Raw genomic sequence first — 12,853 nt, forward strand, 5'->3', positions numbered from 1 at the left:
TACTTGAAATTTCAAGGATGCTTCTTACTACAGCAAAATAAAAAAACAAAACAAAAAACAAAAACACACACCTCATATATCTAGAGAAAAATAACACAAGCTATGTTATTGTTTATAACAAAAAAGACGTGACCTGAAATATGTCACATAAAGATTTATAATTGACAGGCGCACAAAAACCATTTATAAAACTAGATATGGTGGATATAGAATTTTGTCAGCCACAACTTTGTGCAGCCACAGTCTGATAGGAAAGTCTTTCCCCTGCCAACATACAGCAAAAATGGACCTTTGCTCTCTGTGTAGAAGCAGTTACCTCAACTCAAAGGTCAGACGCTACTCTGCTGAGCAAGCTCCCCACTGATTGGACTGCTCTAATTCTGACTCAGACCTTTGCAAGGAGAGCACTGTTTTCAAACATAGCAAGAGTCCTCCTCTGCAGCATGCTGGCAGGGGACACATTTTTCTACTCAGGCTATGGCATCTGTAATAGAGATTTACAGTAAAAACACAATATAAACCCTTAGGCCCCTCTCGCACGGTCTGTCCGCTGATCCCCTGCTGAGTAGAGCAAAGCTGGTGGATGACATATCTGTGTCTGCTCAGTTTATACAGAGCAGACACAGACATGGGCTGCTCTATGGGCAGACTGCCCTTCAATAATATCCACCTAGGTGGAGGGGAATGGATCCCCTTCCATTTTTTTTTTTCTAGTGGACCTCATCGGATTGGAGGTAAGCGCGTGAAAATGGACACAAGTCAATTTACACCATCCAGTCCATAAAAACTGACAGACCTAATCAGATCACAACTGTGAAAGGGGCTTTGCTTTGTAAAACAACCCATTCAGTTGAAATTTGAAATACAAGGCAAAATGTTTGTCTAAAAATGTATATTTTCTTTTCCCCCCATTTTTTTAACCACTTCCCACCCACAGAACATCATATGACATCCTGTTCCTTGAACGGAGATACTGGGATGATGCCAGCAATGCTTTGTAATGTAAAAGCAATCCTAGTGGCCAATTAGCCACTGGATTGATTTTACGAGTGGTGGGAGAATTTTGCACCCCAAAATTCTTTGGTAGTCTTCAGATTTCATAATGCCAGGCACATGGTCAAGACATCCAGTGCCCAAAGCAGCAAAACAACCCTAAAACACCAGTGAACCTCCACCATGTTTGACTGTAGGGACTGTATTCCTTTCTTTAAAGGTCTCATTGCTTTTTCTGAAAATAGTGGAATGATGGGCTTTACTAAAAAGCTCTAATTTTGTTTTGTCTGTTCACAGCAGATTCTCCCAAATGGATTCTGCCTTCCTCAGGTGAGTTTTAGCAAACCCCAATCTAGCTTTTTTTAGGTTTCTGTGTTAGCAGGGGGGTTCTCCTGGGTCTCCTACTATAGCATCCCTCTTCATAATTGTTCAGATGGGAACGTATAGTATGAGCTGACAGTTGTACCCTGTGCCTGAAGGTCAGCTTGGATTTGTCTGGAAGCTGATCAAGGTTCTTTGGCCATCATTTGAACAATCCTTCATTGTAATATTTGATAATTTTTTCTCCTTGGTCCATGTCCAGAGAGACTAGCTACAGAAACCATGGGCTATAAACTTCTTGACAATGTTGCACATAGTGGACACAGGAACACGAAGATCTCTGGAGATGGACTTGTAACCTTGAGATTGTCCATGCTTTTCCACAATTTTTGTTCTCAAATCCTCAGACAATTCTTTTGCTGCTCTTTCTTTTCTCCATGCTCCATGTGGCACACAGAGACACACACAACAGAAAGGTTGAGTAGTGTGATTCCTATATTGTCAGCACCAGTTATTTAATACAGGTGAGTTTAATTACAAATTACAGAAGCATCACAAACTTGGAATTTGGTTATTTCTTATAATTTTGAGAAGATGCCAATGATTTTGTCCACTTTAAGAAATAAACAGGAGAATGCCTAAACATTTGTAATTGCAACAATTTTCTGGGTGGAGTGGTGCATTATCTGACAGTAATGCAGGTGTCAATATTTTTGGCCATGACTGTAGCTGCAGTGGCAAATATGATATATTTATTATATGATATATTTAGGTGCTGAAACATACTTTATTTTTTTTACCATAAAATACTTAAAGAAATAATAAAGATATACAAAAAAGTTCTAAACATTATCTTTGATTCCCTTACTTTTGGCTCGATAGGTAGATAGATGGTTTTGTTATTGCATAGGATAACCTGTAAACCAAAAAAGTAACAGACTGTGGGAAACTTGCTTAAATCCAGAATGCCAAAACTGGGAAAGCAATAAGAGCCTATGTCTTAAGCTGCCCACGTAACAAATATATGCGATAGCAAAGAGGGTGGGCCTTAATGCCCACATGCCACACATATACATCCATGAGCGGCAAAGCTTTCTATGCCTAGAGCATTCTTTGAGTGCTCCCTGCACAGAGACCAGGCTGTCAAAGACAGCTCTCAGTCTCTACTAACAATTGGGACCCTTGGGTCACACATTTCCTCCTGATCGTGTGACCACTGTAACAGTTAATCATAATTGTGGGCACGTAATCAGCCGTCCTTCTTGGCCCCTGTGCTAAAAGCCTGTTAATGGGATGATGAGGCTGGGCAGAAGTTGGTTAAATACCTGGGCTAGTCCTGTAGGACACTTGGCAGCATTAACAACAACAACAACCTATATAAACTGCAGTGCTTTACTCTTGAAATGGTAACCTCATTCACAAGGGTGTACTACAGCATATACTCATACAAGGGCCGTGTTTTCCTGCATGGGGATGCACAGGTTTGCTATACATCCCTATGCAGGCGGTCCCATTTGAGCTCGTTGGGATGGAGCAGCATAATCGGATGCTTTCCCAAGCCAAATTTGGCTTTATTTACATCCAAAAAAAACTAAAATTACAAAATACTCCTCGCTTTCAGCTTCCTAAATCATAGAGCTGATCAGGGATGTTTCAGTCCCCGTTTAACTCTGTGGTAAGTCAGTGGAAACGCTGGCTTTAGTCCTAGACTCTACGATTGGACAGGAGAGCCTGTGAAAGCACCAGAGAGTGGTGGGAGGGGGGTCACCCCTCCCACCACTCATAAAATCAATCCAGTGACTAATTGGCCACTAGGATTGCTTTTACATTACAAAGCATCGCTGGCATCATCCCAGTATCTCCGTTCAAGGAACAGGATGTCATATGATCTCCTGTGGGTGGGAAGTGGTTAAAAAAATGGGGGGGAAAGAAAATATACATTTACACAAACATTTTGCCTTGCATTTCAAATTTCAACTGAATGGGTTGTTTTACAAAGCAAAGCCCCTTTCACAGTTGTGATCTGATCAGGTCTGTCAGTTTTTATGGACCGGATGGTGTAAATTGACTTGTGTCCGTTTTCACGAGCTTACCTCCAATCCGATGAGGTCCACTAGAAAAAGAAAATGGAAGGGGATCCATTCCCCTCCCACCTAGGTGGATATTATTGAAGGGCAGTCTGCCCATAGAGCAGGCCATGTCTGTGTCTGCTCTGTATAAACTGAGCAGACACAGATCTGTCATAAACCAGCCCTGCTCTACTCAGCAGCGGATCAGCGGACAGACTGTGTGAAAGAGGCCTAAGGGTTTATATTGTGTTTTTACTGTAAAAAAACAGGTACCCCCCCCCCCACAAACAGGGAAGCGGGGGGGGGGGGATTAGAATGATGTTAAAAGTCAGAGTGTTTATTTTATGTTTTATTTTTTTTTAGTGAAGGTCTGCTTTAAAGTGACAGATCACTGAATATAATAAGTGTGTACTATCTTAAGTACAGTATATTCTATATCTTAAAGTGTAACTGGAGGCTAAACATGTTTCTAGTTCTGGACAGAGTGGAGTGAGATTATAAATGGCAGGTTTTTATTGCTGATGGTGTCCCTTTACAAAGATTCACGCTCACTATTTGTTCTGGTGACTGTTATCGACAAAAAGTGAAAAAAAATCCCAAATTTTGAATAGTCATCACATAGAGGGGAAATCCTAAATTGTGACACTAGGTCTGGTGACACTTGTGACTACTAGGGACTTCCCTCACTTTGGGGGGTTTCCTCTTTCTTCTTGTGTAGGCTATGGGATATAACGTGAACACAAATCTCCCCAATAGGATACAGATGTCAAAAACAAAACAATGACAGAAGTTACAACTCTCCTTTAGCCCTGGTTCACACTAAGCCTGGGTTCGCACCTCTGCGGTGAGGAACATCGCACATGCAATTTGAACCAAAAAGGCGCAGGACCCTTTTTTTGGCTGCACTAGAATTGAATCACATGGGTATTCACAGCCTATTCTGCACATTGCACCACATTTTGCGAACCAATTTTGGGGTGTTGTTAACTTAACATACACACCCGCAGCGGTGTGCGATTATGATGCGGAATTCGCACAAAAACCTGTGCGAATCCGCACTGCATCAGTGTGAACCCAGGCTGAATGCGACATTGAAATTGCGCTACTTCACTTGAAGTAGCATGAATTCAAAGCCACTAGTCATTTTGACTTCATGTGCGGCTTGCCTGACATCTGTGTGACTTCATGCACAGATGTCTATGCAAGTCGCACATGAAATTGTCCAAAATAGCGCAGGAAGCATTTTTAAAAAATCGGTGCCACACAGCAAAGTCTGAGTAGCACCAGTTTCAATGGTTCCATAGGCACAGATAGGGTGCGACTTGTCATGCGATTTTGAACAAATTGCATTGGTGTGAACGGGGGCTTACTCTAACAAAAAAAAAAAATAGTACAATTCAATGTAATAAACAAATTACAATACACATGACTGTGCACAATTTACATCCTTATTTCATGTTTCATTAAGGCAAAACAAAAGTAAAAAAGGGAAGTCATATGTTATGTCATCTCCAATAACCCTTAGGTATGATCCCATCATATGACTAACCACAAGCCTTACATACTGTAGATCAGCACTTTAACAAATACACAGACTCTTATCTCCCAATCTTTGGATAGGAATGGGTTGTAAATTATTATACACAGGAAACGTATACAGTAATAAGTAGGACTTCAAGCTTCAAACGTTTGTTAAGGAATACCATTTCTTCACATCAAATGCTAGTCTTGTTTCTATAAATGCATTATGAAGAAAATAAAGGGTAGAATATGAGTGGTTACTACAGGAAAGAAAAACAACGTCCTTTATTAGGCCTTAGAGTGTTACTAAACCCACAACTGTAAAATCAGTCTGTATATACAGTAAAGCATGCTCGTTATACTCACTGTGGAACTTAAGGGGTTAATCCTCTGCATTGTGTTAAAAGGATGTTTGATCCTGACTTCTCTGATCTTACCCTTCTTCCACATTCCCCATTACATCTCCTGACAGACCAGAGCCTCGGGGACACTCTGCACATGCTCAGTTTGGTGTGCATTGCTAGAGAGTTTTTACTTTTTCTTGGGAGGGTGCAAGTAATTAGCACAGGGCCAATCAGCACTGTCCAGATAAAGAGTCAGGGGTTATGCAATCTCATAGGGCAGTCAGAGTTTAATGAAAACTCCTCCTACAAGCTTTAACCAGTGCACAGCTAGACACTGATAGAAGTCACAAGACTGCTCTAACTGCTGATTAGAAGAGGTATTTAGCAGTTTATATTTACTAAAATAATTGCCTTTCCATGTTCTGTATACTATGGGAGACCAGATATGGGGAATGCAGGGTCCTGGATTTAGTAACACTTTAAATATACTGTATTACATTATATATGTTCTAATACTGTATAAAAATAAAGCTAAACGCCATGAAAATTAAAAATCTTTCCTTGCTGCACTGCTGCGCCTACACTGCAAGGGTTGAATGCTTGTTTATATCTAGTAGACCGAGTAAAGACGTTTTACTTACCTGATTTTCCATTCTCACAGGATCCTTTGCGCTGCTAGACCAGTTGGGCTTTAATTATGTACGATTGATGCTGTTAGGTCAATAAAAGGTGCAAGGGTGAACTAGGACTGGAGGTTCTTTTTAAATAACTGAAAGAGGTCAATACTCTAAAGAAATGCCATGGGCCTCATATAGAAAAATGGAGGCTTGGGTCAAATAATGTTGCCATAACAACTACATCCCAGCTATCTTGCAGCTTCATTATAGGTTTCAGAGTGAAAAACTGCATGTGGCTCCTAACTGCGTGTATTTGTCGCAAACTTGGGTGCTGCAGTGAAATGACAGATGTTGCAATCAAATGCAAAGTCCAACTGCAGAGATATCATCCCCACACCATAAATATAAAAATAAAAGACCTGTACAATAAAAAGGTAATCCATATACTGAATACACTATCATTACAGATATTAATCACATACAGTTGCCAGAGTACAATATTTTTCAAGATCATGGGCCTTAAATCCTTTTGCTGATGAACCCATAGAATAAAATAAATGGTAAGTGCAATTTTTTTATTTCATATTTTTCCATACCTGTATCAAATCCAAAATTGTAGTACAAATTAAAAAGGTAACTCCATTTTTGTGGGAAAGAAAATAGCAAAAAAAAAAAAAATTATATAACCATTACAATTGCAACATAAGTCATAGTGTAAATGAATGGTATTAAAAATTACCTTTCCTTTGCAATCTGCAGAGCTGTCATTTTCTGTAAAATGCAATGCAATTTGACAAACTGGAAGAGCACTATACACACTTTGTGTACAGAACGCCCCCAGAGACATCATTTCCTGATTGTGTAATTGGCTTACAAATTTTCCCAGAAGTCTGCACCAATATACAAATCAGATTTTGGGCATCACTTGTAACTTTTGAGATACTCCAAAAGGGAAAAACACGTTTAAAGGGATTCATACCGTCATTTAACTCTGCACAGTGCAGCAGCTGATTGATAACTATACGGTCACTCCCATTCACAATCATTTTGCACATGGACACAGCCAAACAAACAGCTATTTCTTCAGAATAGCAAAAGGTAGGAATCTGCTACAAAGCTTGTTAAAACCCCTGCAATGTACATAGGTCACCCAGAGGGGAATGTTTTTTCTCAACAAAACTGAAACTCTTATAGTACCCACAAACACATTATCTTCAAATATTACAATAAATATAAAAGATACCACTGCTTCAAGAAAATAGGTACCAAATATGTCAAGCTTAAACATTCTGTACTCCTGTGAAACAACAAAAAACTGATGTCCAAACTTGTCCATAGGGAACACTTTAAAAGCCTTTACAGCTCATCAGATTACAGTTAACTATATGAGCTGTTAACCAAAGGTTTCGAGACTAGTTTTGAAACATGCGAACAGATGGCAGCATAAGGCTGCACGCACAGTCACAGGGAGCACTAACCTTCATAATTCAGTAAGCCAAAAGACATTATCCTGTGTACATCGGGGGCTGCACAACTGGTGCTATTCTGACCGTGTGCGTTGCCACGTCTGCTAGTTCATCATGGAGAGCAAATTAGAACAAAAGGGCAAATGTGAAACTGTGCAAATTTTCCACAGAGAAATTTGGAATGATTCGGCAAGTTTACAGCAATGCTGCAATGAGTCGTTAAGAGGGGTTTTGAGTGGCACACATGCTTCAAGAGTGAAAGAACATCACTGGAAGACAACAAGAGATCATGAAGACCTTCACCCAGCTCAACCCCCGAAAATGCCCTCTTCCAAAAGATGACAACCCAGTTCAAAGGTCACCATTTTAACAACATTGCAGATATCCAGTGATGTGCCCAGTTTCATACAGAATTTCATGCTTACTCTTTGTTCTAACTTGCTCTCCATGATGAAATAGCAGACGTGGTCATTCACATGGTCAGAAAAGCACCGGTTGCACAGCTCCTGATGTACACAGGACTTTTGGAGCACTGACTTATGAAGGTTGGCGCTCCATGTGACTGTGCATGCTTCCATCTGTTGGTGTGCTACAAAACTAGTCTCAAAACATTTTGATACCACCTCAAACTTTTTTGTGTTTTATTATAGTTTATTTATTTTATGTTATTAGTTCATATCAAGTAATAGTAAATACAACATGATAGGTCCACTTTGTGTACACATGATAGGTCTATTAGACCATTGATGTCTCCCTGCATTGAAGGGTAAGCAAATAGAGGACACAGAGTCCTGATATGTTGTGCACTGGCAATAGCCAACCAGGTTCTAAAAGCCCTGAACCTGGAGGCACTCAGAGCTGAGCACTTTCGGGTTCGTTGATCACAGGGGAGATTTCTTGATCTCTCTCTGCTTGCCATCCTGACTGTGGTGATCACTGCTGGAGGTACACAAAGTTCACTAGCCAGTCACAGGTGGGAAAACCGGTTGCAGAAATCAGCAGATGCCTGCTACTGTACCCCAGCGCTAGTCACCTCTGTTAATGTAGCCTTAGGCTGGCCATACATTATACAATTTTCTGTCCAATTTTTGCCCACTTTCCTTTAGATTCACCTTCAACTATGTAGTGCAAGGGTGTGCCTGATTGGATACAATTGAAAGTGTTGTTTATTTTTGACCTCATATTACATGGTTTTATATAAATCTAAACCAAAATTATCTAAAGCAAAAAACTGATTCCAAAATTAGGCTAATCAGTGAATTGCTTATATTTGTGTCACTAAACATATTCGTATACTGCAGGCTCATCCAATTTTCAAAGCATTCATGAATCACAGTTGCTTGGATTCCTGAACTGTGCAAAGCTCTGCAGATCAAACAGCCCTGCATGGAAATATCCAGGTGATCAGAAACTTTTGGGATTTCAAATCTCTAATTCACCTAAATATTTCAATGCATGTCTGTCTGAATAGCAGAGAATCAGGTGGGTGACAATGGATGCATGTCACATGCAGTTCTCTTCGTTGCTATAGGTCAGAACCAGGGGCGGACTGACAACTCATGGGGCTCCCGGGCAATAGGGGATCATGGGGCCCCTGTGTCCAAACTCAAAAAAGCCTATGAAAAAGGTACCAGGGGCATCTCATGGGACCCCCTTCTGACCCAGGGCCCTCGGGCAGTGCCTGAGTTTCCAAATGGTCAGTTCACCCCTGGTCACAACACATGTTACAATCAAGAGGAGGGTGGGACCCGTATTACAAAAAAAAAAAGTGGTTGAGATGCATTTTTTTACCCCCACCCCTTAAGCTGCAAAGACAGCTGGACGGAGCTGTATACTTGCTTTGCTTCATACCCTGTTGCATTCAGTGACCAGTACTGCCGAACTCAAACTATTCAACTGAATGGCGTTGTGTCATAACTGCCCTGCAACCACGTGCAATGAAGGCAGTTGCTGCACAGTGGTGCAGGCTTCAAGGGTTAAAGCAGGTGATGAGGTGACATATCGCAAGCCCACCGCAGATCGCTTCTCAGAGGGCAAGCCCTTGGAGTGACCAAAACTATGTAATATGAGCACCTACCTAGACTATGCAATCAATCTGTATCCAATCAAACAAGACCTAATGAAGATTGTAATGTGTGTGGTGAGCTTAACCACTTGCCCTCCAGAGGCTTTACCCCTCTTCCTGACTAGGCCATTTTTTGCGATATGGCACTGCATTATTTTAACTGACAATTGTGTGGTCATGCAACACTGCACCCAATTCTTTTTCGCCCATAAAAGGATCTCTCTTTCGGTGGTATTTGATCGCCTGTATTTTTATTTGTTTGCGCTATAAACAAAAAAAAGACCAACTATTTTGATAAAAAAACAATTTTTTTTACTTTTTGCCATTAAACATGTCCAGTAAAAATTTAAAAAAAAATCAAATTGCGTCATAAATTTAGGCCAAAATGTATTCTGCTACATGTCTTTGCTATACAAAATCCCAATACATGTAAATTAATTGGTTTACGTGAAAATTATAGCATGTACAAAATGAAGGTCTATACACTGGAACCTTTTTTTTATACTAGTAATGGCGGCGATCAGCGACTTATAGCGGTACTGCAGCGGGCATTCTGACACTGGGTGGGAATGGACTAACTGTCACTGGAATCCCCAGTGACACTAATACAGTGATCAGTGCGAATAAAAAGCACTGACACTGTACTAATGACACTGGACAGGAAGGGGTTAACATCTTGGGCGATCAGAGGGTTAACTGTGTGTGAGTGTGTTCTACTGCTGTGCAGAGAAATACACAGCAGCATGTTATTGCGGGCAGGAGAGGGACCTGAACGTTATGTGAAAGTTATAGCACCTACAAATGGCAGTATATATACTGGAATGTTTATTTATTTATTTTTTATACCATTAATGGCGGCAATCAGCGACAATTGGTGGCACTATGGCAAGCATTCTGACACTAAGAGGGGAACTGACTAACTGCCACTGACATCCCCAGTGACCCTAATACAATGATCAGTGCTAATAAAAAGCACTGACACTGTACTAATGGCACTGAGCAGGAAGGGGTTAACATCTGGGACAATCAAAGGGTTAACTGTGTGTTTTACTGTGTGCTGTGCTTTACTATGTAAGAACACTGCTTTGTATGGCTCTGCTATGCAGATCCATACAAAGCAGCATGCTGGAGCTGACAGAGGAGAGATCTGTATTGTTTACATTCAGACCTCTCCCTAGACAGTGATACTCGGCGATCGCCAGCAAAATCAGGTGCACATCTGCATAGATTGCTTCCAGGTTTTATTACGAAAGCTTAATTAAACAAGCTGAGGATAGAAGCTGATTGGTTTCTATGCAGAATTGAGCCTTATTTTGCACTCTCCAGCTTTAGTAAATAAACCCCAATGTGCTTTCCTGAGCATTCACATAAGGCATACACTACCTTATGAAGTGCAGAGCAACTGGATTGCACAGTACTTCTGTACCATGCGATCCTATCATGTGATCTGGTGCAGGCAAACTCACTGTATTTGGGGTGTCGTTAGCATTGCAGTGACACCGGCTGCAGCTTGCGTCTTGAATGCGGTGCAGGAAACGTACACGGGATGTGGATTTCCCATACCGCATTGTGGTGTGATCTTGCTCTTAGACAGATGCACTTGTTTCAAAACACAGCAATAAAAACAAATAAGAAGTAAACACATTGAACACTTCCAATGATCTTATGCATTTTATAAGGTATTTCTATATATTAGACAATCGATTTCCCTACAAAGCTTCTACATTCATTTTTAAATTACAGAAAATGTCACATAATAAAAGTCACGCCATACAGAGTCCAAGCAGTTTTCTGTTTACTTACTGTATTTAAAGGTTAAAATGTCCATTCAGTCCAGGCTTCAATTTCCTATAACGTGATTCAGAGGTGCGGTCACTCCATTAAATGTTGACTTTAAAACAGCAATCGCCTTTAATATCCAATCCACCTTAGCAGAGATTTCTTTAAAAACATCCAGAGTTGTCACTGCAAACCTATCAGACTGGTTAGAATGAAACTTTTCCCTGTGCTGAGCTTAGGCCCCTCCCTGCCAGCCGGAATGACACACAACTGAAAAGTTTAGGAAGACAAGTTGAATTTCGCAATGGCTTTTAAAGTTTACTTAGCAAATGGGAGGAGATTGTAAATCTGAAATCCACACCTAGCTGTCCCAGTCTGCTGTATAATGTCATTGTAAAGACAGAGAGTAGGCTGTGTTATGTGCCCTGATGCATTCTGCTCAGCTCACACAATGCTATATATTGTGCTCTATAGAAGGGTGACAGCGCGAAATGGCAGGAATGCTTCTTGATGAGTGCTCTACTGTTAAATAGGAGATACGGCCCCATTCGCACTATGACACGCAATGCCAGGCATCACACATACATGTATTTTTATTTTGTGCTGTCACATTTACACACATAGGAAAACTCATTCATTTCAATGGGCTGCCCAGCCCATGACAATAGAAGCTTGTGCACCTTTTTAACCAGAAGATTTACCCCCTTCCCTAACTAGGCCATTTTTTTTTTTGCTAAACAGCGCTGCGTTTCTTTAACTGTCATGCAATGCTGCACCTAAAAGAAATTTATGTTTTTTTTCCCACAAATGGAGATTTTTGTTGGTCTGCATTTTTTTTATTTTTTGCACTATAAACAAAATCAGACCGATAATTTTGAAAAAAAAAACAATATTTTTGACTTTTTGCTATAAAACATATCCAGTAAAAAAATTTAAAAAATCTAATGTTGTCATAGATTTAGGCCAAAATGTATTCTGCTACATGTCTTTGCTAAAAAAAAATATGTGTAATTGAATCGGTTTACGTGAAAGTTATAGCGTTTACAATTGGCGGTATATATACTGGAATTTTTTTTTATACTAGTAATTATCAGCGACTTATAGCAGGACTGCGGTGCGCATTCTGACACTGGGAGGGAACTAACTAACTGCCACTGACATCCCCAGAGACACTAATACAGTGGTCACTGCTAATAAAAAACACTGACACTGTACTAATGACACTGGGCAGAAAGGGGTTAACATCTGGGGCAATCAAAGGGTTAGCTGTGTGCTGTTTTGCATACTGTGCTGTGTGTGTTTTACAACATGCTGCTTTGTATTGCCCTGCCACCCTGTAGCAGTAGTTCTACTATATGGCAGTCGGGAAGCAGTTAAAGTGTAAGTAAACTCCTTTTTTCATATTTTGCCTAAAGGTAAGCCTTTAATAAGGCTTACCTATAGGTACTGTAAATATTTCCTAAACATGCACTGTTTAGGAGATATTTATTCTAAAAGCTCTGGTGATGTCCCCGGCGCATGCACGCTGCTCTCTTAATGGACGGCGTGCCGTCTATTTAGAGAACCGTGCCATGTGCAAAACTCCCTTCATGCATGCGGGAGTGACAACATCGTGGCCCTGCCAATCAGATGGCCGGAACTCGCAAACCCAGAAGGAAGACTGGGTGAAGGTGGAAGC

At 40.6% G+C, this 12,853-nt stretch overlaps 1 long non-coding RNA gene across 1 annotated transcript in view; it reads right to left on the minus strand.

Annotated features, from left to right (window-relative positions):
- LOC149474372 (uncharacterized) overlaps window positions 1-11,433 on the minus strand; it is a 209,877-nt gene extending 198,444 nt beyond the window's left edge. Inside the window, exon 1 of the long non-coding RNA XR_016309172.1 lies at window positions 11,200-11,433. This is a non-coding gene — a long non-coding RNA (uncharacterized LOC149474372). The remainder of the gene's footprint in view (window positions 1-11,199) is intronic.
- Between the last annotated feature and the right edge of the window lie 1,420 nt (window positions 11,434-12,853).

The sequence above is a fragment of the Staurois parvus genome, unplaced genomic scaffold, assembly GCF_062004578.1.
Source record: "Staurois parvus isolate SC_StPar_1 unplaced genomic scaffold, SC_StPar_1.0 ptg000006l, whole genome shotgun sequence".
Classification (NCBI taxonomy): Eukaryota; Metazoa; Chordata; class Amphibia; order Anura; family Ranidae; genus Staurois; species Staurois parvus.